Genomic DNA, 22,345 nt, shown 5'->3' with positions numbered 1-22,345 from the left:
TGCTTTGTAAATGTTGGCCTCCTACAAATCATTTTCACTTCCTTCTCTCTAGTGGTGCCATAGCTCATCCTAGCAAGACAGTCAGTTGGCAATTGTTTTCTGAACTCCTGCAGGATTCTCAGCCGCACATTAAATGATCTATGGCTGGAAAGGGCCATTTGATGACTGAGAATGGGAAGGGAGAGTGTCTACTTTTAGTCTACTAACTGTTTTATTGAGGCTGGCAGAAGAACTGTTACCATTTCTGAAGTCTAGTAATACTTCCATGAAAACCAGAATTTTTGTAAACTAATTTGTTCTTTTAACCTAACTGAATGCTTAGAATCAAACTAAAACTTGAACTTAGAATTTCACTTAACATTTATTATAATGAAGAAACTAGCTAGGTCTTTTTGAAGATTTGCTATTTACCAAATGCTTTGCATGCTATATCATTTTATGCTTCTTTTTAAACAATGTTGGGTATTGGAATTCTGTTTGATTCAACAGATCAGAAAAATCTCAGAATTATCTCATTTGTTTGATAGAGTTATTCCACTCTCTTTTAACTGTGTTTTTAATTTTTTTAAATCAATATATTATGTATTTTTAAAAGGCTAAAAGATTTAAAGAAGCAACCTTTCAGATCCTTCATTGTCATTATTGGAAACGCAGCCACTTTTAGCTTTTTTTATTTTTAATATGCACTATTATAGTTATGCACATTATGTTTTTACATCTAATAAGGGAGGACTTCTATTTTTTCACAAATGCAACTTAACTCTAATCACATGTTTTCATAATTAATTGTATTACAATTTCTGTATTGAATACTTAAAACAATCTAATGTTCCCCTGTATATCCAGATATAAAGGTCTTGCCACGGCACCAAACGTTTTTTATTTTACTGGCTAAGATTGCATTCTGTACTCATATTATTATGACTATGTAACTGTTTTACCATGCGGAGTCACCATGCTTTAACACTGTAATCAGACTTCAAGTTAGAAGATCCGGAAATCCTCTTCTTGTTGTTAAGTGCCTTTGAGTCGTTCTAACCCATAGCGACCCTATATAGGTTTTCCCAGGAGCATCTGATGAACTTGAACTGCTGACCTTGCAGTTCAAACCAGCACATTAACCCACAGCACTACAACAGGACTCCTATGATAAAAAATATCAGTTATTCAATTAGTTTTTTTGTTGTTGTTAACTCCTATATAATCTTTCTAGAGTCCTCTGTCTTTTGGTCCCTCAGAGATAAGCCTTCTAATTTTTTGTCATTCTAGGATTCCCTTTTCTCCTGCATTGCAATACAAGTTTTCTTGATTTTGATCTTTCACATTCTTGGTTTATTATTTTTTAAATCTTTGTGTGTGTCTGTGTAACATATTCTAAAATAGGTTTTGGAAAAGAAAAGACTGTTCAGAGGTAAATCCTTCAAGCCATGTATGTCTGAAATTCCTACATGATAAATTATATTTTATGGATAATTTAAATACAGAAATTCAAGTCTCACCTCATTCTCCATCAGGATTTCAAAAGTATTACACAACTATCTTCTAACCCATACTATTATTTTATAAAAGTCCAATGATATTCTGTTTCTTTCTGTGTTATTTATCACTTTTTACACCTTTTATTCTTTCTGAAAGTTTGAGATCTTTTCATGTGTGGTGTTCTAGAATTTCCTGGTAATGAACACTAATTTGGGCCTTCCCTGACCTTTTGCAAGGGCTAGTAAAGTTTTTCTGCAAAGATACAGACAGTAAAATTTGCAAACTGTGTGGGCAGTGAGATATACTGAAGTCTGTCATTGTGACATGTTAAAGTAACTACAGACAACGCATAAAGAAATGAATATGGGCATGTTCCAATAAAACTTATAAAAGAAGAAAGTAGACCAATTGGCCAATTCACCATTGTTTCCAGTTCCTGAGTTTTTATATCATAGACTTACTGAATTCTTTAAATCTGAAAATTAATTTAGATTAGAGACATTATCTTATGATCTTCCACTAGTACTATCCTTCCTTCAATTGTGTTATATTTTATTTTTGAACTACAAAAAAAAATTCACAGATGACTAAAATTCATCTTAGCTATTTTCTCTTTTTGTTTTTTTGCTTCTTAAATGCATCTTCTACTCTTATCTATTTAAATATTTATCCTGTGGTTCTATATTTAACTTACAGGAACTCAAGTTTATTCTGTGAATATTCTTTTATAGTTTCCTGCCCTTTTTGCTTATTTGGTTGGTTGATTCTCTTAAATGTTTATTGGCATAAGATATTCTCTTATTTCTTTAAGGGTATTATATGTTCTTGGTTTTTTTTGTTTTGTTTTTCTTTTTCGTTTTTAAAGTTTTCTTCTGGTGTCTTCATAATTTCTATTTTCTTTGAGTTTCTGTTTTTCATGTTAGAGAACTGACAAAATTCTGCAAATCTTTGTCCAGTCATATCGAAGATTTAAGGCAATGAAAAGTTAATGAGAATATTTGGTCGTCACCTTCTGACAAGTGAGCCTTACTGAATTCAAAATATCTAAAGACCTGATAATGTCAAGGGGAGGTCCCCTGTGTCAATATCTACATGCTTTTTGAGTCTTTTTATTTATTTATTTTTTCAGTTTGGTCAGTTTTCTTAGAGAGGAATCTTCCATTTTCCTGACTTTGGGCAAAGCATACAAACCAGGTTTATATTTTGAATAAAACTAAGATAGACAGAAAAGAACTAGAGATACTACTTTTCAGTGTACAGATTTCTATTCAATTTCACGATTATTAGTATACCTGTCATCCGAATTTCAGCTACATCCTCAACCTCTTCAGAAAGTAACTTCTTCAGAGATTAAACTTTCTGCTTTTTGCCTGGTTTGAGGAAGGGCAGTGCTGATTTTCTAGCCAGAAATATCTCTAGAATTATAAAGTAGTTTATACACACTGTCAACAAAGCTTCCTTATTTCAACCCTCCTATTGGTGGTTAAAGGAACACTGATGTGGTGCAGTGGATTAATGCGCCAGACTGCAAAGCCATTTGAACTGCAAGGTCAGCAGTTTAAGCTCACTAGCGGCTCCTCAGAAACCCTATACAGAGTCGCTATGGGTTGGAACCGACTCGACGGCACTTCACAACAACAACAACAACATTGGTGGTTAAAATCATCAATCGCTTCTTGGAAACACTATACAGGGTTGCTATAAGTTGTAACTGACTCAATGACCCTTAACAACAACAACAAAGGGGCGCTGTATGATAAAACACTGGACTACAACGTGGGTTTGAACCACAAGGTCAGCGATTCAAAGCCACCAGCCAGTCTTAAGAAAGCCTATACTGGGTCCCTATGAGGCAAACTGATCCCACAGGACTAAACAACAACAACGTTCCCTTCCACTTTCTGAGGTACAAATAAACCACAAATATTTATTGCCATAGAGGTGCCTCCAACTCATGGTGGTCACCCATGTGTGTCAGAGTTAGAACTCTATAAGGGTTTTCCATTCCTGACTTTTTTAAAGTAGAAAGCCAGGTCATTCTTCCAGTGTGCGTCTGGGTGGGCTTGAACTGCCAACCTGTAGGTTACTAGTGGAGTCCGTTTACAGTTTTCACAACCCAAGAATGCCTCTGAGGGACCAGGTGCCTCCAGTTCCAGAAACAGTCTAAGTTTTGTGTCAGAATTCAGCTTGCTTCTTTCTGATTTTTCATGCCCTTTTTTTTCAGACAATTATGCCTGCTTTCTCTACTCTGATAATGCATTTCAATTCATCTGTCTGCTTTATATCTTCCAAAATTTCATTGACATGTCTCATCTATTTGTACCTTCACTCCTTTGGTCTGAGAATTTCTGGAACTATAACATTTTTGTACCTTTACAGTCATGGCAATGACATTTCAGAAGATCCACAGAAAACTTTTGGATATAATACACCATGTCTAAATTTAAAACAATAAACATCTATTGATTTCCTAATACATGTCACATAATTTTATATGCACCAGAAATACAGCATGGATAAAAATCACATTGTTTTCCTCTTAAATTCTTTATGATATTATTATTACATAATCCCCAAGTAAAGAAACACATTTTAGAGTAGTTTTATTTAGTTATGAGAAAAGTTAGAAACATAAAAGCAAAGTAAGGGACTCAGGGTAAGTAATGCGGATAAATTAGGGGATCAAGAGAGTGTTCGCTGAGAAGGAGCTATTTTCAAAAGGATTCAAGTTATGTCAGGAAATGAAACATTGGAAAACAGGAAGTGTATTTCCAAATAAAGGGATCAGCAAGTGCAAAGACCCTATGATAGGGATGAGTTTGATTAGCAATATCCACAAGAAGACAAGTCTGGCTGGAATGGAGTGAGCAAGAAAAAACATGAGAGAGTACAGGTCATAAAGACTGAGGGAAAACTTCATTTGGGGCCTTATGAACTTTGGTGAGATACTTTTCTTTTTTAATTGAATGAGATAGAATGCTATTGGATAGTATTGACAAAAGGAATGTCCAGAACCAGTTTTCATTTTAAAATTTTGTTTTGCCATCATATGAAGAATGTTGTTAACAACTCATAGCAACCCTGTATAGGGTTTCTGAGGAGTGGCTGGTAAACTTGAATTATACCAACCTTGCAGTTCAAACCAACCTTATAGTCCAACGCATTAACCCACAGTGCTACACCAGGACTCACGTGAGTGTTACAGGAAATGGAAACAGTCCTGTTGAATACAATGATATAGTACTGAAAAATTACCCCACTTGTTGGAAGACACTCAAAATACAACTGCGAAAAACTGCCACCTCAAAGTAGAGCTAAACTTAATGATTTTCAGGACCTTCATATGTTGATGTGAGATAATCAAACTGATTAAAAAAAAATAACTGCAAGCATCTGTTAATAATCGAACATGGACTGTATGACTCTAATAAAATTGAGAGTTGTCAAAAATGAAATGGAATTTTTGATAGTCAATATTCTAGGGTTTACTGAACTGAAATTAGCTGGCACTGACCATTCTGAATTAGTTCATCAAATTGTCTGCTATGAAAAATACCAATGGTGTACATTCATTATCAAAAAGAACACTTTAAGATCTATCCTGAAGCAGAATGAAGTCAGTAATAAGATAACAATTATATACCTATAAGGAAGATAAATTAATGTGACTACGATTCAAATTTATGCACAAACCACTAATGCCAAAGATGAAGAAATTGAAGCTTTTTACCAACTTCTGCAGTCAGAAATTGCTCAAACATGCAATCAACATCCATTGATAATTACTGGTAATTGGAATGTGACAGTTGGAAACAGAGAAGAAGGATCAGTCATTGGAAAATATGGCCTTGGTGATATAAAGGATGCTGGAGATCATATGTTAGAATTTTGCAAGACCAATGACCTAATCATTGGAAATTTCAACAACATAACTTGTGACTTATACATGGACTTTGCCAGATGGAAAACAAAGAAAACAGACTACAACTGTGGAAAGAAATAATGCAGAAGCTCAATATCATCAGTCAGTACAAGGGGGTTGACTGCAGAACATACCATCGTCAATTACTCATATACAAGTTCAAGTTGAAGCTGAAAGAATTTATAACAAGTCCACAAGTGCCTAAGCACAACATTAAGCACATCTCACCCGAATTTAGAGGCCACGGCAAAAATAGGTCTGACACACTGAGAATTAATGACCACAGACCAGATGACATCAAAGACATCATACATACAGTAAAAGGTCATTAAAAAGAAAGGGCAGAAAGAAAGTACAAAAATGGATGTCAGAAGAGACTGAAACTTGTTCTTGAATGTAGAATAGCTAAAGTGAATGGAAGAAATGATGAAATAAAAGAGCTGAATAGAAGATTTCAAAGGACACTTAAGAAGACAGAGTAAAGTATTATAATGAAATATGCAAAGACACAGAGTTAGAAAACCAAAGAGAAACACAAGATTAGCAGTCATCAAGGTGAAAGAACTGAAGAAAAAATTCCAATTTAGAGTTGCAATATTAAAGAATTCCATAGGCAAATGGAGTCCTTGTGTGGTGCTGTGGGTTAATGCGCCAGACTGCAAAACCATTTGAACTTCAAGGTCAGTGGTTCAAACTCACCAGCTGCTCCTCGGAAACCCTATACTTGGTCGCTATGGATCGGAATCGACTTGACAGCACTTAACAATAACAACAACATAGGCAAAATGGAGTCCTGTACTGGACTGCAAAGTTGGTTTGAACCGCAATGTTGGTGGTTCAAGCTTACCAGCTGCTCCTTGGAAATCCTATACAAAGTGATTGTGGATCTGAATCAACTCAAAGGCACTTAACAACAACAACACAGGCAAAATGGAGTTCTTGTGTAATGTTGTATGATAAGCATTGGAATGCTAATCTCAAGGTTGGTGGTTGGAAAGTGTATGCAGGATCGCTATGAATTGGAACCAACTCACTAGCTCTTAACAATAACATAGGCAAAATATTGGCTCTCAGAATAAGCATCACACTAAGATGGAAGGAATACACAGACTCACTGTACCAAAAGAACTATTCAACATTCAAGAAGATTGCATATTATTAAGACCTGATGGTACTGAAGAAAAAACTTCAAGATGCTTTGAAGACATTGGCCAAAAACTAGGCTCCAGGAATTTGCAGTTGATGTTTAGTTGCTGAGTCAGTTCTGACTCATAGCTATCTTATATAGGGTTTCTGAGGAGTGCCTGATGGGTTTGAACCACTGACCTTTTGAACCAGACTGCAAGTGATTAACTGCTAACAAAAAGATTCAAATTTTGAAACTATTCAGCAGTCTCTCAGAAGAAACAACACAATAAGGGACCAGATGAGATTACCCAGTGCATGGGTAGGCAAATTCCTGCAGGCCAAATCAAACCATTGGCTTTTTTGTACATGTTTTACTGAAACACAGTAAGATAAGGTAATTTACCTGTTGTCTGTACTTAAGTAATTGTAATATAAATCTAAAGTCTGCAAAGTCTAAAATATTTACTCTCTGGCCATTTACAGGAAAACATTTGTCTACTCCTGGCATCAGGGATGAGTATAGATCAAATAGAAAAGAAGACATAGTATTGAGCTCTCAGATACTCCAACATCTGAAAATTTGGAACATTTGCTATTGTTGTTGTGGTTGTTAAGTGCTGTTAGTCAGGTACAATTTATAGTAATCCTGTACAAGATTTCCAAGGCTGTAAATCTTTGCAGAAAGCTTCATCTTTCTCCCACAGAGTGGCTGGTGGGCTCAAGCTGCTGACCCTATCCTACAGAGTGACTGTGTTTCCACTGTTGTTGTTTAGTGTCCTTGAATCTGCTCCAACACAGAGCAACCTCATGCACAACAGAAAGAAATATTACCTGGTCCTAAACCATCCCTATAAGTTTTGTTATACTGGAGCCCATTGTTTCAGCCACTGTGTCAAGCCCCTCTTTCTCTGACCCTCCATTTACCAAGCAGGATGTTCTTCTCCAGGAATTGGTCCCTCTTAACAACATGTCCAAATACGAGAGACCAACTGTAGCCATCCTCACTTATAAGGAGCATTCTGGCTGCATTTCATCTAAAACAGATTTGTTTGCTCATCTGGCAATCTATGGTATTTTCAATATTCTTTACCAATGCCATAATTCAAATGTATGGATTCTTCTCCTTTTGTCTTCCTTATTCACTATCCAACTTTCATATGCATGTGAGACAATGGGAAATGCCATGGCTTGGGTCAGACTACTTTTGTTCTCAAAGTGGCATATTAGCTGTTTTATACTTTAAAGAGGTATTTACAGAGTGGACAGAGAGGGGCAACTTGGACATTGGATACCCAAATGGGGAGGGAGGGACTATAAAGGCAAGAAGTAACTGGCTTACAAACCTTCAAGAGGGAACCTAGAGCTAGGGGGCATGGAGGAAGGCAGAATCACCAGTGAGTACTATCCAATTTGTCTAGGTGGAGCTGATGAAATGAAATACAGATGGGTTACGTGCGATACTGTAGTGAATAATGGTTATCAGGATGGATTGTGAGTGTTGGAAATGCAAAGGTAGATGTTTTGTAGCAAGGAAGAGAGTGATTATTTCTCCAGTCTAGGAGCGGAGGTCTCTGGGACCACCAACCGATAAGAGCCGAGAATGGGACCCCACCCAGAGAACCGGGGATGCCTGAGATGGAGACAGAGATGATGACATGGAGGGATGAAGCCGCTGGGGACTTTGGATCCAGAGAGGGAGAGGAACTGTGGGCCGAAGACTGAGGGGGGAGGGGGGAGTGTAGAGCACCGGCTTCTAGGATATGCCCTTTGGGATTAGAACCATGGCAATGTAATGATATACGATGGAATGAATATGGAACTGAGGTTCTCTCATGTAAACTATCATATAATTCACAATAAAATATTTTTAAAAATAATAAAATAAAATAAAGAGGTATTTACAGCAGATTTGCCTAATGAATTACATTGTTTGATTTTTTTTTTCCACTGCTGCTTCCATGAACGTTGATTGTGTGTCCAAGTGAAATGAAGTCTTTGACAAGTTCAAGCCTTTCTCCATTTGTCATATTACTTATTGATCCAGTTTTGTTTTCTTTACAATTAGATGGAATGCATACTGAAGGTTGTAGTCTTTAAACCTTATCAGTAAATATTTCAATCCTCCTCACTTTCAGCAAGCAAGTTTGTGTCATCTGCATATCACAGGTTGTTAATGAGTCTTACTCTAATCCTGCTGCCATGTTCTTCTTCATATAATCCAACTTCTCAGATGATCGTTTAGCATACAGGTTGAATAAATATAGTAAAAGGGTACAATGCTGGTGCACATTTTTCCTGATTTTAATACACTCAGTATGCTTTTGTTCTATTCAAACAACTACCTCTTGGTATAAGTGCAGGTTCCTCAAGAACGTAGAAAGGATTCTGGAATTCCCATTCTTCTCAATGTTAACCATAATATGCTAATTCATTTGACCAAATGTCTTTGCATAGACAATAAAGCACAAGTAAACATTTAAAGAATTGATGCTTTTGAGTTATGGTGTTGGAAGAGAATATTGAAAGTGCCATAGGCTGCCAAAAGAACAAACAGATCTGTGTTGGAAGAAGTGCAGCCAGAGTGCTCCTTGGAGGCCAGGATGGCCAAACTTTGTTTCTCATACTTCAGACATATTGTCAGGAGGGACCAGTCGCTGGAGAAGGATATCATGTTTGGTAGGGTGGAGGGTCAGAGAAAAAGAGGAAGACCCCCAACAAGATGGATTGGCCAAGTGGCAGCATCAATGGGCTCAAGTGTGACAATGATAGTAAGGTTGGCCCAGGATCAGGCAGTGTTTTGTTCTGCTGTGCATAAGGTGATTATGAGTTGGTACTGACTCCATGGCACCCAACAACAATAACAACAAACATTTTTCTGGTATCCTCTGCTTTCAGGCAAGATTCATCTGATGTCAGTAATGATATTCCCCATTCCAGGTCCTCTTTTCTGGCAGCTCCCTATAGATGTACTGATGCAGTCATTTTCAAATTATTTTCAGCAAAATTTTACTTGCTTGTGATATTAATGATAGTGTTCAATGATTTCCACATTCCATTGGGTTAATTTTCTTTGGCATGGCCATCATATGGATCTCATAAATAGTTGGCCAGGTAGCTGTCTTCCAAATTTTTTTGCATAGATGAGTGAGCACCCCTTACTGCTGCATCAGCTAGTTGAAGCATTTCAATTTGTATTCCATCAATTGCTGGAGACTTGTTTTTCACCACTGTCTTCAGTGCAACTTGGATGCTACCTTTAAACCATTAGTCCTTGGTCATGTGGTACCTCTTGAAATTACTGAATACCAATCAATTCTTTTTGGTTTAGTGACTCTGCATATTTTTTCCATCTTCTTTTGATATTTCCTGAGCCATTCATTATTTTGCCCATGGAATCCTTTAGTGTTTCTAGTAGAGACTTGAATTTTTTTTCTTCAGTTCTTTCAGCTTGAGAAAGACTGTTTTCTTACTCTTTTGCTTCTTCTAACTTTTGCACATTTCATACATGTCTGTGTCTTCTCCAAGCACCCTTTGACGTTTCCTGTTCAGCTTTGTTACTTCATAATTTCCTCCATTTCCTTTAGCTTCTTTACCTTCAAGAGCAAGTTTCAGTGTGTCTTCTGACATCCATTTTGATCTTTTTTTGTCTTTCCTGTCTTGTTAATGACCTTTTTCTTTCTTCTTTTATGATGTTCTTGATGTCATCCCCAAACTCTTCTGGTCTTCAGTTATTGGTGTCTAATATATCAAATCTGTTCTAATTAATATCTAGTACATCAAATTTTGGGAGTCCTGATGTGGTGCTGTGGGTTAATGTGCCAGACTGCAAAGCCATTTAAACTTCATGGTTGGCAGTTCAAGCTCACCAGCTGCTCCTCGGAAACCCTATACAGGGTCGCTATGGGTAGGAACCAACTCGGCAGCATTTATCAACAACAAAACTGTCAAATCTTGAGATGATCTATAAATTCAGGTGAATATACTTAAGGTCATATTTTGGCTCTTGTCGAATTGTTTTCATTTTCTTCAGTTTCAGCCTTAGCTTGCATTAAGCAATTGATGGTCTGTTCTACAGTGGACCTCTGACCTTGTTTTGGCTGATGATATTGAGCTTCTCCATTGTCTCTTTCCATGTATGTAGTCAATCTGATTCTTGTTTATTCCACCTGCTGAGGTCCATTTGTATTACTGTTGTTGTTAAGTGCCATCAAGTCAACCTGTATAGTGTTTCCAAGGAGAGGCTAGTGAGTTTGAATTGCTAATCTTGTGATTGAAACTGACCTTGTGGTCCAGTGCTTTATCCCACTGCACCACACATTGTTTTAAAAAGATATTTGCAACGAATTAATCATTAGTCTTATAAAGTTCTATCATCTGATCTCAGCCCCCCCTTTTTTTTTATTACCAAAGCTACATTTTTCAAGTACTGATCCTTCCTCTTTGTTTCCAACTTTCATGTTACAATCCCTTGCAATTGTCAATGCCTCTTAGTTGCTGGTTTGATCAACTTCAGACTAAGAAGTTGATAACATTTTTAAATTTCATCATCAGTAGTGATTGATGTATAAATTTGAATAATATCACGATTCAACTGGTCTTCTTTGTAGATGTATAGACATCTATTACAAACAGCATTGAACTTTAAGATAAATCTTAAAATGTTCTTTTTGGTCATGACTGTGATGTCATTCCTCTTCAGTTGTTGTTGTTAAGTGCCATTGAGTCACTACTGACTCATAGCAACCCTGTATAGGTTTCAGAGGAGCAGCTCATGGGTTTGAACCCCTGACCCTGTCATTTGCAGACCAATGCTGAGCCTACAAAATCATGTTTTTGTCTGACTCAAAATGGCCAATACAGTCCATTTCAACTCTAGGACATTCATCTTTATACATTCCATTCATTTTTGGCAACTTCCAATTTTCCTAGTTTTTCATACTTTGTACAATCCATGTTCTGATTATTAGTGGGCACTTGCAGATGTTTCTTTTCATTCTGAGTTGTGCCCCATCAGCAAATGAAGATCCCCAAAGCTTTCTTTGATTCACATCATTAAGGACAACTCCACTTTAAGGAGGCTTCTCTTCCCCATGATCATTTTGAATGCCTTCTAACCTGAAGGACTCATCTCTGACATTGGATCACATGGTGCTTTACTGCTATTCATAAGGCTTTCAGTGACTAATCACTCAGAATAGTTCACGTCTCCTTCCTAGTCTGGAATATCTGTGGAAACTTGTCCAGTATAGGTGACCCTGCTAGTATTTAAAATACTGGTGTTATGAATTTCAGCATCACAGCAACACAGAATCCACCGCAGTTCAACAAACTGACAGATGAGTGGTGACTGTGGAGTAGTAGAGACAAAGTATAATTGGAGTGGCTTAAAGAGTGAATGATAGCGTAGTGGTTACGAATCGGGCTGCGAACCTTAAGGTCAGCGGTTCGAAACTACCATCCGCTCCGCGGGAGAAAGATGAGGCTTTCTACTCCCGTAAAGATTTACACCCTCGGAAACCCTGTACAGGGTCGCTATGGGTCGGAACCGACTCGATGGCACTTAACAACAACAACAACAAAGAGTGAATGAAAGGTGAGTAAGTGAAAGTGTTAACTCAAAATAATCTACTACTACTACAGCCTTGGGAATCCTGTACAGGGTTACTATGAGTCAAAACTGACTCCATGGCACATAACCACCAAAAACTACTACTACCGCTGCTACTAATGGAGTCCTGGTGTGGTGCTGTGGGTTAATGTGCCGGACTGCAAAGCCATTTGAACTGTAAGGTCAGTGGTTCAAGCTCACCAGCTGCTCCTCAGAAATGCTATACAGGGTCGCCATGCGTCAGAGTGGACTTGATGGCATTTAACAGCAACAACAACTAATAATAATAATGTACTTGTGGCACTGTTGGTTAATGTGCTGGACTGTAAAGTCAGTTTGAACCACAAGGTCTGTGGTTGAAGCTTACCATTCGCTCCTCGGAAACCTTATTTAACAACTGCAACAACAAAAGTAAGCAGAATGACGTGGTACTCATTAAAAGGAGACATGGGGGTCAAAGTAGGTTGCCCAGGTTTGTTTCTCAGGAAATAGACTTTGAGATACAGGTTGACATAAAGACATTTTATTAGGGAGTGCTTTCAAAATCAATATCTGTGGAAGATAAGGCAAGGTTAGCAGAAGGAAAAGTTGAACTGAAATGAAATACCTGGAAAAACCTCTAAGAACCTTACAGAGAGTGTTAAAGAGATGGTTCTTCATAGATATGCCTGGGTGACGTGGGTGATAAAAGTCTATTTACACTTCACTTATCAGTTATTAAGGAGCCTTTGTGGTGCTGTGGATCAGCATTGGACTGCTTACCACAAGGTTGGTGGTTCAAACCCAACAGCTGCTCCAAGAGAGAAATGTTACGTTGTTTACTCCCATAAAGTTCAGCAGTTTGAAAAACCCTATGTAGAGTCACTATGAGTTAGAATCAACTTGCTGGCAGTGGGTTTGGTTGTTTGATTTGGATTAATCATTGGATGAGGCCTGCCCCAGGAAGATGGCTGTGTTTCACCAAAGCAATTCCTGAAGTGGCCTCACAACTGGGAGCTCTTGGCCATCAGCATTCCCAGCAGATTGAAGAATGTCTTTCATTAACAAAGAGTAATCTGGGTGACATATCACAGAATTCACCTCAGAAGAAATTTTTAAGATTAGACTAGCTGCCCTCTTTGTATATCTTCAATGTCTCTCTCAGATTGTCCTTCATAGGTCTAAAAACCATGAGCTTCACCTTGAGAAGGAACACCAATTGTGTTCTGTTTTATGTCTCCTTGAAAAGGATGGTAATATCTATTTATGAGTCCAGCTTAGCTTTCCTTCTATTAAGGACATTAACATGACCAGCAGCTTTTACTTAAAGAATTAAAGATAATTGTTTTATTCAGGTCTGCTTCTCAAATACTGCTCGTCCTCCTCCATAAAAATCTAATAGAAAGGAGATTAAATGTAACATGAAATCAATGACAAGTCCCTTTAGCCATTGGCGATAACATTGGTTTTAAAAGAAAATTAAAGAAGGAATCTTCATATTGCTTAATGTCTCCTCTAAAATAGTTTCTATTATAATTTTCCTACCCAATAAATGTCCCTTATTTATAACCTCTTTAACATCAATTTGGAATCATAGGTGGAAAGAAGTTCATCATACATCTCTAATGCAATCATCACCCCAGTACAATGACACCTTCCATAAATGATTTGGCTGGTGTTATACATCTCGGCTTGCAGGCAGCAAGAAATGAGGACTTCAGTAAATGTTTTTTATTCTGGAGTAAAAATTATGTCCATCCTCCAGTTCTGGCTCTAAACTCACAGATAAACATAATTTATTCTCAGGAGAAGAACCCTTCAGAGATTCATATGCAACTTTCAGTTCTCTTCCCACACACACATGCTGAAACCTCTCTTATTCTGGCTCCACGTATCCTTCATATTCCTTCCATTTAGCCAACCAACTGAAGGAATGCATCACATGATCTAAGCCAGACATGAGGTTCAACTGTTAAGAGATATATGCATCCTAAGCATCAGGCAATAGTTAATATTTTCATCACCCCAATTGCTATCCTATGTCATTTCTAAACAAAATGGGATTCTTACTCTTGTTTAATCCTTACCTCTCTTTCCATGTCATGCAGGTTCTCTTCATAGAAAGTCTTAGCTAACAGACACCATTTACTAAACACTTATCCGGTGACAAGTGTTGTACTAAGCACTTTACAATCATTTAATACAATCAAACTACTTACAAGAAGCCTAAAGCCAAATGCTTTTATTAGCCTTTTTCACAGCTGAGGAAATTAAGTGTTTGAAAATGTAGGTAACATGTCCTAAGTCACAACTAGCAGGTGATGAGGCCAGTACTCAATCTCACATATGTCTGGCTCCATAGGCTGTGTTCCTAACCATAAGGCTATACTTCTTCTATATCCCCATGATTCTAAATAGCATCCAAATGCCAGGGATGCTATTTAGAATCATGGGGCTACAGAAGGAGTATAGCCTTATGGTTATATTTATGACCCCTAAGGAGTGTCATCCCTCAGGTCTCTATTTTGAGCTAGAAATGCATATAGCCAACGTTTTCTCAGTATCTTTGACTGGCAATTTCTTGTTAAGTGTCACTGAGTCCATTCTGACTCATAGTGACTCTATATAGAGTTTGTGAGGCTTTAAATCTTCACAGAAGCAGAAAGCCTTATCTTCAGTGGGCTCAATCCATGGACCTTGTGGTTTACAGCCTAGTGCTTATTGTATGGAGCCAACATGTTCCTGATAGTCTGTTATACAACCTCAATTTAAATGTTGAACACTAACTTCATGACTTTCCCTACCCTCCTCTTCAGGTTCCTCTATCAACACTTCCTTTGTTTGGCACATAGGGCCAGCTTTCACACTTTTTACTTTTTTCTCACACCACAAAGATTACTTACTTTTCACTCATTTTAAACTATATATGATTCAATAGTGAGTAACTGTTATCATGACTAACTGCAATGATCACAGTTGCAAAGTTAGAAGTTTTTTAACAAAAACAGGAGAGTAATTAATCTTACAGTCCAAAAACAGAGGACTCTAGGACCATCAACGGACAAGAGCACACGCAGAATGTGGGACCTTGTCCAGAGAAGCAGTGACATCAGAGATGGAGGCAGAGATGGGGGCATGGAGAGAGGGAACAACTGAGGACTCTAGATTTACGGGAAGAGAAGGACTGAGAGCTGGCAGACAGGAGGCAGACTTGCAGAATGTGCCCTTTGGTGGTTTAAATTATTATATATATGCATGAGTGTTTAAAAAAAGAGTTAAAATGAATAGAGAGAAATAAAGTTAACTGATAGTATATGGAGGGAATTATAGTCATTGTAATGAAACAAAGTATATAATTTGTTGAATGCAAAATTAATGATCTGCCCTGTAAACTTTCACTCAATTCACAATAAAAACTTAAAAAAAAAAAAAAAAAATCCCTCTGGAGTACAGTTCTGCTCTGATACACCTAGGGTCATCATAAGTCAAAGTGAACTCCATAGCAACTAAAAGTTAGTGCTTACTAAAGCATGAAATGCTTTGAAGAGCTTTGCATATATTATATAATTTAATATATTACAACAACCCTATGAGATAGAACTACTAGCATCCCTCCTGACAGATGAGGGAACTGAGGCAGAGAAGTTTGAGTAACTTACAAGGAGTCACAGAGCTGTGTGATTTGAATCAAGATTTGAACTCAGGCATTCTGACTTCAGTGTCTGTTTAGTTAACAGCTGAGCTCCTAAACACCTTCTGCATCCAGGTATGATAGGTCATATAAAAGAATATTAGTGGAGCAGATAAGCACTGGAATGCCAACCACAAGGTTGATGGTTCAAATCCATTAGCCTTTCCTCAGAAACTCTATACAGGCTGGTTATTCATTAAAACTGACTCAACAGCACTTAAGAGCAACAAAATATTAAACAAATAATGATGCAAAGATAGATAATATTACAAACTTACAAGTGGTACTAACTGCCATAGAGTCCTTCCAAATTCATAGCTACCCCACAGGACAGAGTAGAACTGCCCCATAGGGCTTTCGAGGCTGTACTATGAAGCAGATTGCCACACATCTCTCCCATGCACAGAATGATAATTCTGAAGCACCAATTTTTTGGTTGGCAGTCAAGCACTTAACTGCTGTGCCACCAGGGATTCTGACAAGTGATAAAACCATCGCCACCAAGTGCATTCCAACTCATAGTTATCCTATAAGGCAGCGTCTCTGAGGTGGAACACCTGGTGGGTTGGAATCACTGACTTGGGGGTTAGCAGCCCAGTGCTTAACCCATTATTCCACTGGGGCTCCCTACAAGTGATAGAAAGGAAAAGTAAACAGCATTATGAGAGAGCAGGGAGGAGTAGTTTTCCCAGAGGGGACACTTAAGATGAGACCTGGTAAAGGAGCATTATACTTATCTGGGTAAAAACAAGAAGACTGTAGAAGAATCGTCACATTTGAGTTACAGTGTTGGAGAACAATATTAAAAGTACTATGGGTTGCCAAAAGAACAAAACAATCTGTTGTGGAAGAAATAAAACCAGAATACTCTGTGGAAGACAGACTGGCCAGACTTTGTTTCTCTTACTTTGGACATATTATCAGAGGGGACCAGACACATCATGTTTGGTAAAGGAGAGGTTCAGCAAAAAAAAAGAGGGAAGACCCCAAACAAAATGGATTAGCACAGTGGCAACAGCAATGGGCTCAAACATAGCAATAATTGTGAGGTTGGCTTAGCAATGATTGTGAGATTGTGCATAGGGTTGTTGTGAATCAGTATTGACTCGATGGTATCTAACAACAACAGGTAAAATTAGAAGGCAAGGGAATGTCAAGATAGGGGGAACAGTGTAGACAAAACCTTGAGATAGAATCACATTAAACATCTCCCTCTCCCTCACATCCCAAGTCTGGTAGATCACTGAGTTCTACTGAGTCCATTTCCTAAATATTTCTAATGTCAATTGGCTGCTAACCACAAAATCGGCGATCCAAACCCACCAGGTGTTCCACCTCAGAAACACTGCCTTATAGAGTAACTATGAGTTGGAATCCATTCGGTGGCAAAGGTTTTATCACTTGTCAGAGTCCCTGATGGCACAGTAGTTAAGTGCTTGACTGCTAACCAAAAAGTCTGTGGTTCAGAATCATCAGCCTCTACATGGGAGAAATACGTGACAAACTGCTTTGTGTTACAACCTTGGAAACTTTACTTGTCCACGGTCACTGCTTAGTACATGCAGCTCTAGTTTGTTCACTTTTAAATAGCTGCTAACTGGTCTCTCTGAAAGGAGCTCTGCTGGTGCGGTGGTAAGTCATTAGGCTGCTAACTGAAATGTCAGCAGCAAGAGCCCACCAGTCACTCAGTAACATAAACATGTGTAAGTCTGATTCTGCAAAGATATACCACATTGGAAACCCTATGGAAAATTCCCACTCTGTCATATAGAGTTGCTATGAATCAGAATGGAATCCATGGCAGTGGGTTGAGTTCTCTTGGCATCCAATCCTGACTTCCCATCAAAACTCTGCACAGTGGCCATAGTAAACAAATAAATATCAATGCAAATTTGGTTGGACCTTCGGTAAGTGATTCTTGAATTTGAAACGGGGCCCCAAATACTTGCCAATGTGCTGTGGACATCTGAGATTTCAGTCTGGTGTCCTTGCCTGAGCTTTGGCAATAGCAATCTACACTCTACTTTTTCTGTTGGAAAACAGCTTCAAACTAAAGCTTGCAGATGATGGTGGTGCTACCAATGGCAGGACTCTGTCCTAAAGTCACAAGAGTGAGCATGTGCCCAACAAATGTACAGCTACTGTACAACATCTCCTTAGACACAACAACTGGTCTAAAATAGTGGTCCTCAGACTTTAGGCTGCATCAGATACCTGCTTCTTGTTGTTGTGAGACATCAAGTTGGTTCCCACTCACAGCAACCTTGTATAGGGTTTCTGAGGAAAAGCAGATGTGTTTTAATTGCCAACCTTGTGGTTAGCAGTCCAGTGCTTTTCCTACAGCACTACACCAGGACTCCAGAACTACCTGGAAAGCTTGTTAAATCATAGATTGCTAGGTGTAATCTCAAAGTTTCTAATTCAGTATGCCTAATGTGGAGCTCTAGAATCTGCATTTATTGTAGGTTCTAAAGCAATGCTGATGTTGCTGGTATTCATACTTGAATGCTAAAAGTCAAGTTATAGACCAGAGCCAAACTACAAAGGTTTGTATGTATTGATAAGATAAGAAAGAAGGTCTCCACTGCCTTAGAAAACAATCTATAGCTAGGCAAATGTTTGAAGCTATCTATGGCCAAAACCTCTCGAGTTCTAACACCTGGAAAGAGGCCATCTGCAGGGTGAGATGGTGTTAACAGGCAGCAACTCCTGAATCATGGTGACCCCATGGACAACAGGATAAAACTGTTGTGGCCCATAGGATTTTCTGATCTTTGGAAATGCATTGCCAGACCTTTCTTCCTATTCCATTTTAGTCTAGAAGTTCCACTAAAACCTGTTTAATGTGATAGTAACACACAAATTCAATGACTGTGCATTAGGTGCTTTCAGATGGTGGCAGGGGTGGGGGGAGGGGGTGAATGGAACTCAAATCTGTATGAATGACAGATAGAAATGCCACCACTGTCTCCTGCATGCTGAAAGTAAATATAAAAGGCAGATCAGAGCCTTAAGGAGTGTTTGGTTGGCCCAATTTGAGTGCCCACTGGCACTGCTATTCCTCTTTTTCTATATCCTGGTTTGTCTCTGTAGGATCAGCATTGGACTGCTAACCACAAGGTTGGTGGCTCAAACCCACCCGCCTCTCCTCAGAAACCCTATACAGGGTCACTATGAGTCAAAACCCACTGAATGGCACTTAAAAATAACAATAAATATGCCTATTTTCAATTACCTCATATGCATGCAAAAGGTGGACAGTGAATAAGGAAGACCGTAGAAAAATTGATGCAATTGAGTTATGGTGTTGGAAGAGAATATTGAAAGTATCATGGGCTACCAAAAGAACAAACAGATCTGTGTTGGAAGAAGTGCAGCCTGAGTGCTACTTGAGGCCAGAATGTCCAAACTTGTCTCTCATACTTAGGACATATTATCAGGAGGGATGAGTCGCTAGAGAAGGATATCATGTTTAGTAAGGTGGAGGGTCAGAGAAAAAAAGGAAGCCCCCCAGTGACATGGACTGGCAAAGTGGCAGCATCAATGAGCTCAAGCTTAACAACAGTAGTGAGGTTGGTCCAGGACAAGACAGTGTTTTGTTCTGTTGATCATAGGGTTGTTATGAGTCAGTACCAACTTAATGGCACTTAACAACAAAAAACCCACCTCCAACCACCACCCCCATCCCATACACACTTGCTTTCTTATTCAAATCATTAGAATATCTGAATACAAATAAAGAGAAGATTTTTTTTCAGGCACTTGCAAAGGACTGGCCCTGATTATAAATGCCTGACCTTCAACACCCTGCCGGATCTGAACCTGGCCTATTTCACTCTGTTCCATGCACATTTGGCAGCCTTTCAAGTTTCCTCTCCTCCCTCAGGCCCTTCACACATCTGTTTGTTTATCCCGATGGCTCTCCCCAAATACCCTTCACATCTGCCTACCTAACTCCTAGTTAGCCCATATTCAGGTCCCTTGGATATCCTTATCTTACCAAATGGGCCAGATAAGAATGGACTATGCATTCACAGAAGTAGCTTTTTAAAAATCACATAATAGATAAGTATTTGTGTAATTAGTTCTTTAATTCACATCTCCTCCACTAGAATGTACATTCCATTCTTATTTAGAATTTAATTTGTGTTATGTCTTATTTAAAAATGCATTAAGCAACCCTATTATCATATTTGGCACATAGTAGGTACTCAGTAAATATTGTTATTTTCAAATATTTACTTTTTGTAAATAAATTAGTAAATGAATTTAAAAAATTGACAAGTCACTGAATCCATGAAAAAGAAAAAAATAAATCTATAAATATTGTCAAGAAGGATAAGCACAACCCATTTTAATGCCAAAAATAGATAACCAAACATTATATATACTACTTCTACTGCGTGCCATTTATTCTGTTACAACTCATAGTGACTTGTTTCCTAGATTATAAATGTTTACAGGAGCAGAAAGCATTCTCTTTGTCCCGAGGAGTGTCTGGTGGATTGGAATTACTTACCTTACAGTTCAGCAGTCCAACACATAACCCACTATGCTACCAGACACTTGTGAGCTGAAATGGACTGGTATTGGTCATTTTGAATCAGACAATCTTATGATTTATTATGCCAGAAATGATGAATTGAACAGGAATGCCATTGCATTTCATGGTCAAAAGGAGTATTTAAGATCTACCTTGAAGTGTAATGCTGTCTGTGGTAGGATAAAATTCATCTGACTGCCATAAAGACTAGTTAATGCCACTATTATTCAAATTTATATACCAACAGTAAATCCAGTGATGATGAAATTAAAGAATTCTTCCAATTTATTCAGTCTGAAATTTATCAAACATGAAATCAAGATGCACTGATAATTACTGGTGATTGGAATGTGAAAACAAAAAGGATCAGTGGTTGGAAAACATTACCTTCATGATCGATACGATGCTGGAGATCATATGGTAGAACTTTGCAAGACAAATGACTTAGTCATTGCAAATACCTTTTTCAACAACATAAACACACCAACTCTACATGAGGACCTCACCAGATGGTATACACAGGAATCAAATTGACTACACCTGTGGGAAGAATTAATGGTGGTGGTATGTCCTAGAGTCAGTTCCAACACATAGCTACCCTGTACAGTGTTTCGGAGGCTGTAAATCATTATGGGAGCAGAAAGCCTCACCCTTCTCCTGTGGAACTGCTGGTAGGTTTGAACTCCTGACCTTGAGGTTAGCAGTCCAACTCATAACCACTAGGCTACCAGAGCTCCTTGAGAAGAGTCCATGTTGTTGTTAGGTGCTATCGAGTTGGTGCCGACTCAAAGCAACCTATGCACAGCACAACTAAACACTGCCCGATCCTGGGCCAACATCACTATTGTTGCCACGCGTGAGCCTATTGATGCTGCCACTTGGCCAATCCATGTCTTTGGGGGTCTTCATCTTTTTCTCTGACCCTCCACCTTACCCAACCTGAGGGGCTTATTTTCCGGCACTATATCTAACAGTGTTTCTCTGCTATTCATAAGGTTTTCAGTGACTGAATGTTCGGCAGTAGTTTGTCTCTCCTTCTTTCTAGTCTGTCTTCGTCTGGAAGCTCATCTGAAACCTGTCTACCATGGTGACTCTGATGGTATTTAAAATACCAGTGGCATAGCTTCCAGAATCACAGCAACTCACAAGCCACCACAGTATGACAAACTGACAGAAGAGTCAATAGGGAAGCTCAAATCATCATCAAAATAAGGCCAGGGGCCAATTATGGAACACAGCTTCAATTGCTCATATGCATGTTCAGGTGTGTGCTGAATAAAATTAAAACAAGTCCAGGACAGCAAAAATATGACCTGGTGCGGTGGTGTAAGATGAGCATTGGACCACTAGGTCTAGTTGAACTGCCAGTTCGGCCATTCAAATTTACCAGCCACTCCTCAGAAAACTTATACAAGATTGCTATGAGTCAGAATTGACTCGATGGCTCTTAACAACAACATAGCCCACCTGAATTCAGAGACCATCTCAAGAACATATTTGATGCATTAGACACTAATGACCTATGGTACGCAGCAGGAACAGCAATGTCTAGGATATCAATCTTTATGAGTTCCATTTCATTTTTGACAACTTCCAATTTTCCTGGTGTGGCACTGTGGGTTAATGCGCCAGACTGCAAAGCTGTTCGAACTTCAAGGTCAGCAGTTCAAGCTTACCAGCTACTCCTTGGAAACCCTATACAGAGTTGCTATTGGTCAGAATCGACTCGACAGAACTTAACAACAACAACAATTTTCCTAGATTTGTACTTTGTACTTTCCACATTCCAGTAATTAATGAATGTTTGCAGCTGTTTATTCTCATTTCGAGTTGTTCTACTTCAGCAAATGAAGGTCCTGATAGCTTGGTTCCATTCACATGATTAAAGGCAACTGTACTTTGAGGAGGCATTCTTTGAAGGTCTTTCAACGTGATGATCTCCTCTTCCAGCACTGTATCTGACAATGTTCCATGGCTACACATATTTTCAGTGGC

Source organism: Chrysochloris asiatica, unplaced genomic scaffold (genome assembly GCF_000296735.1).
Source record: "Chrysochloris asiatica unplaced genomic scaffold, ChrAsi1.0 scaffold00081, whole genome shotgun sequence".
NCBI classification, from domain to species: Eukaryota; Metazoa; Chordata; class Mammalia; order Afrosoricida; family Chrysochloridae; genus Chrysochloris; species Chrysochloris asiatica.
This window is presented reverse-complemented; position numbering follows the sequence as displayed.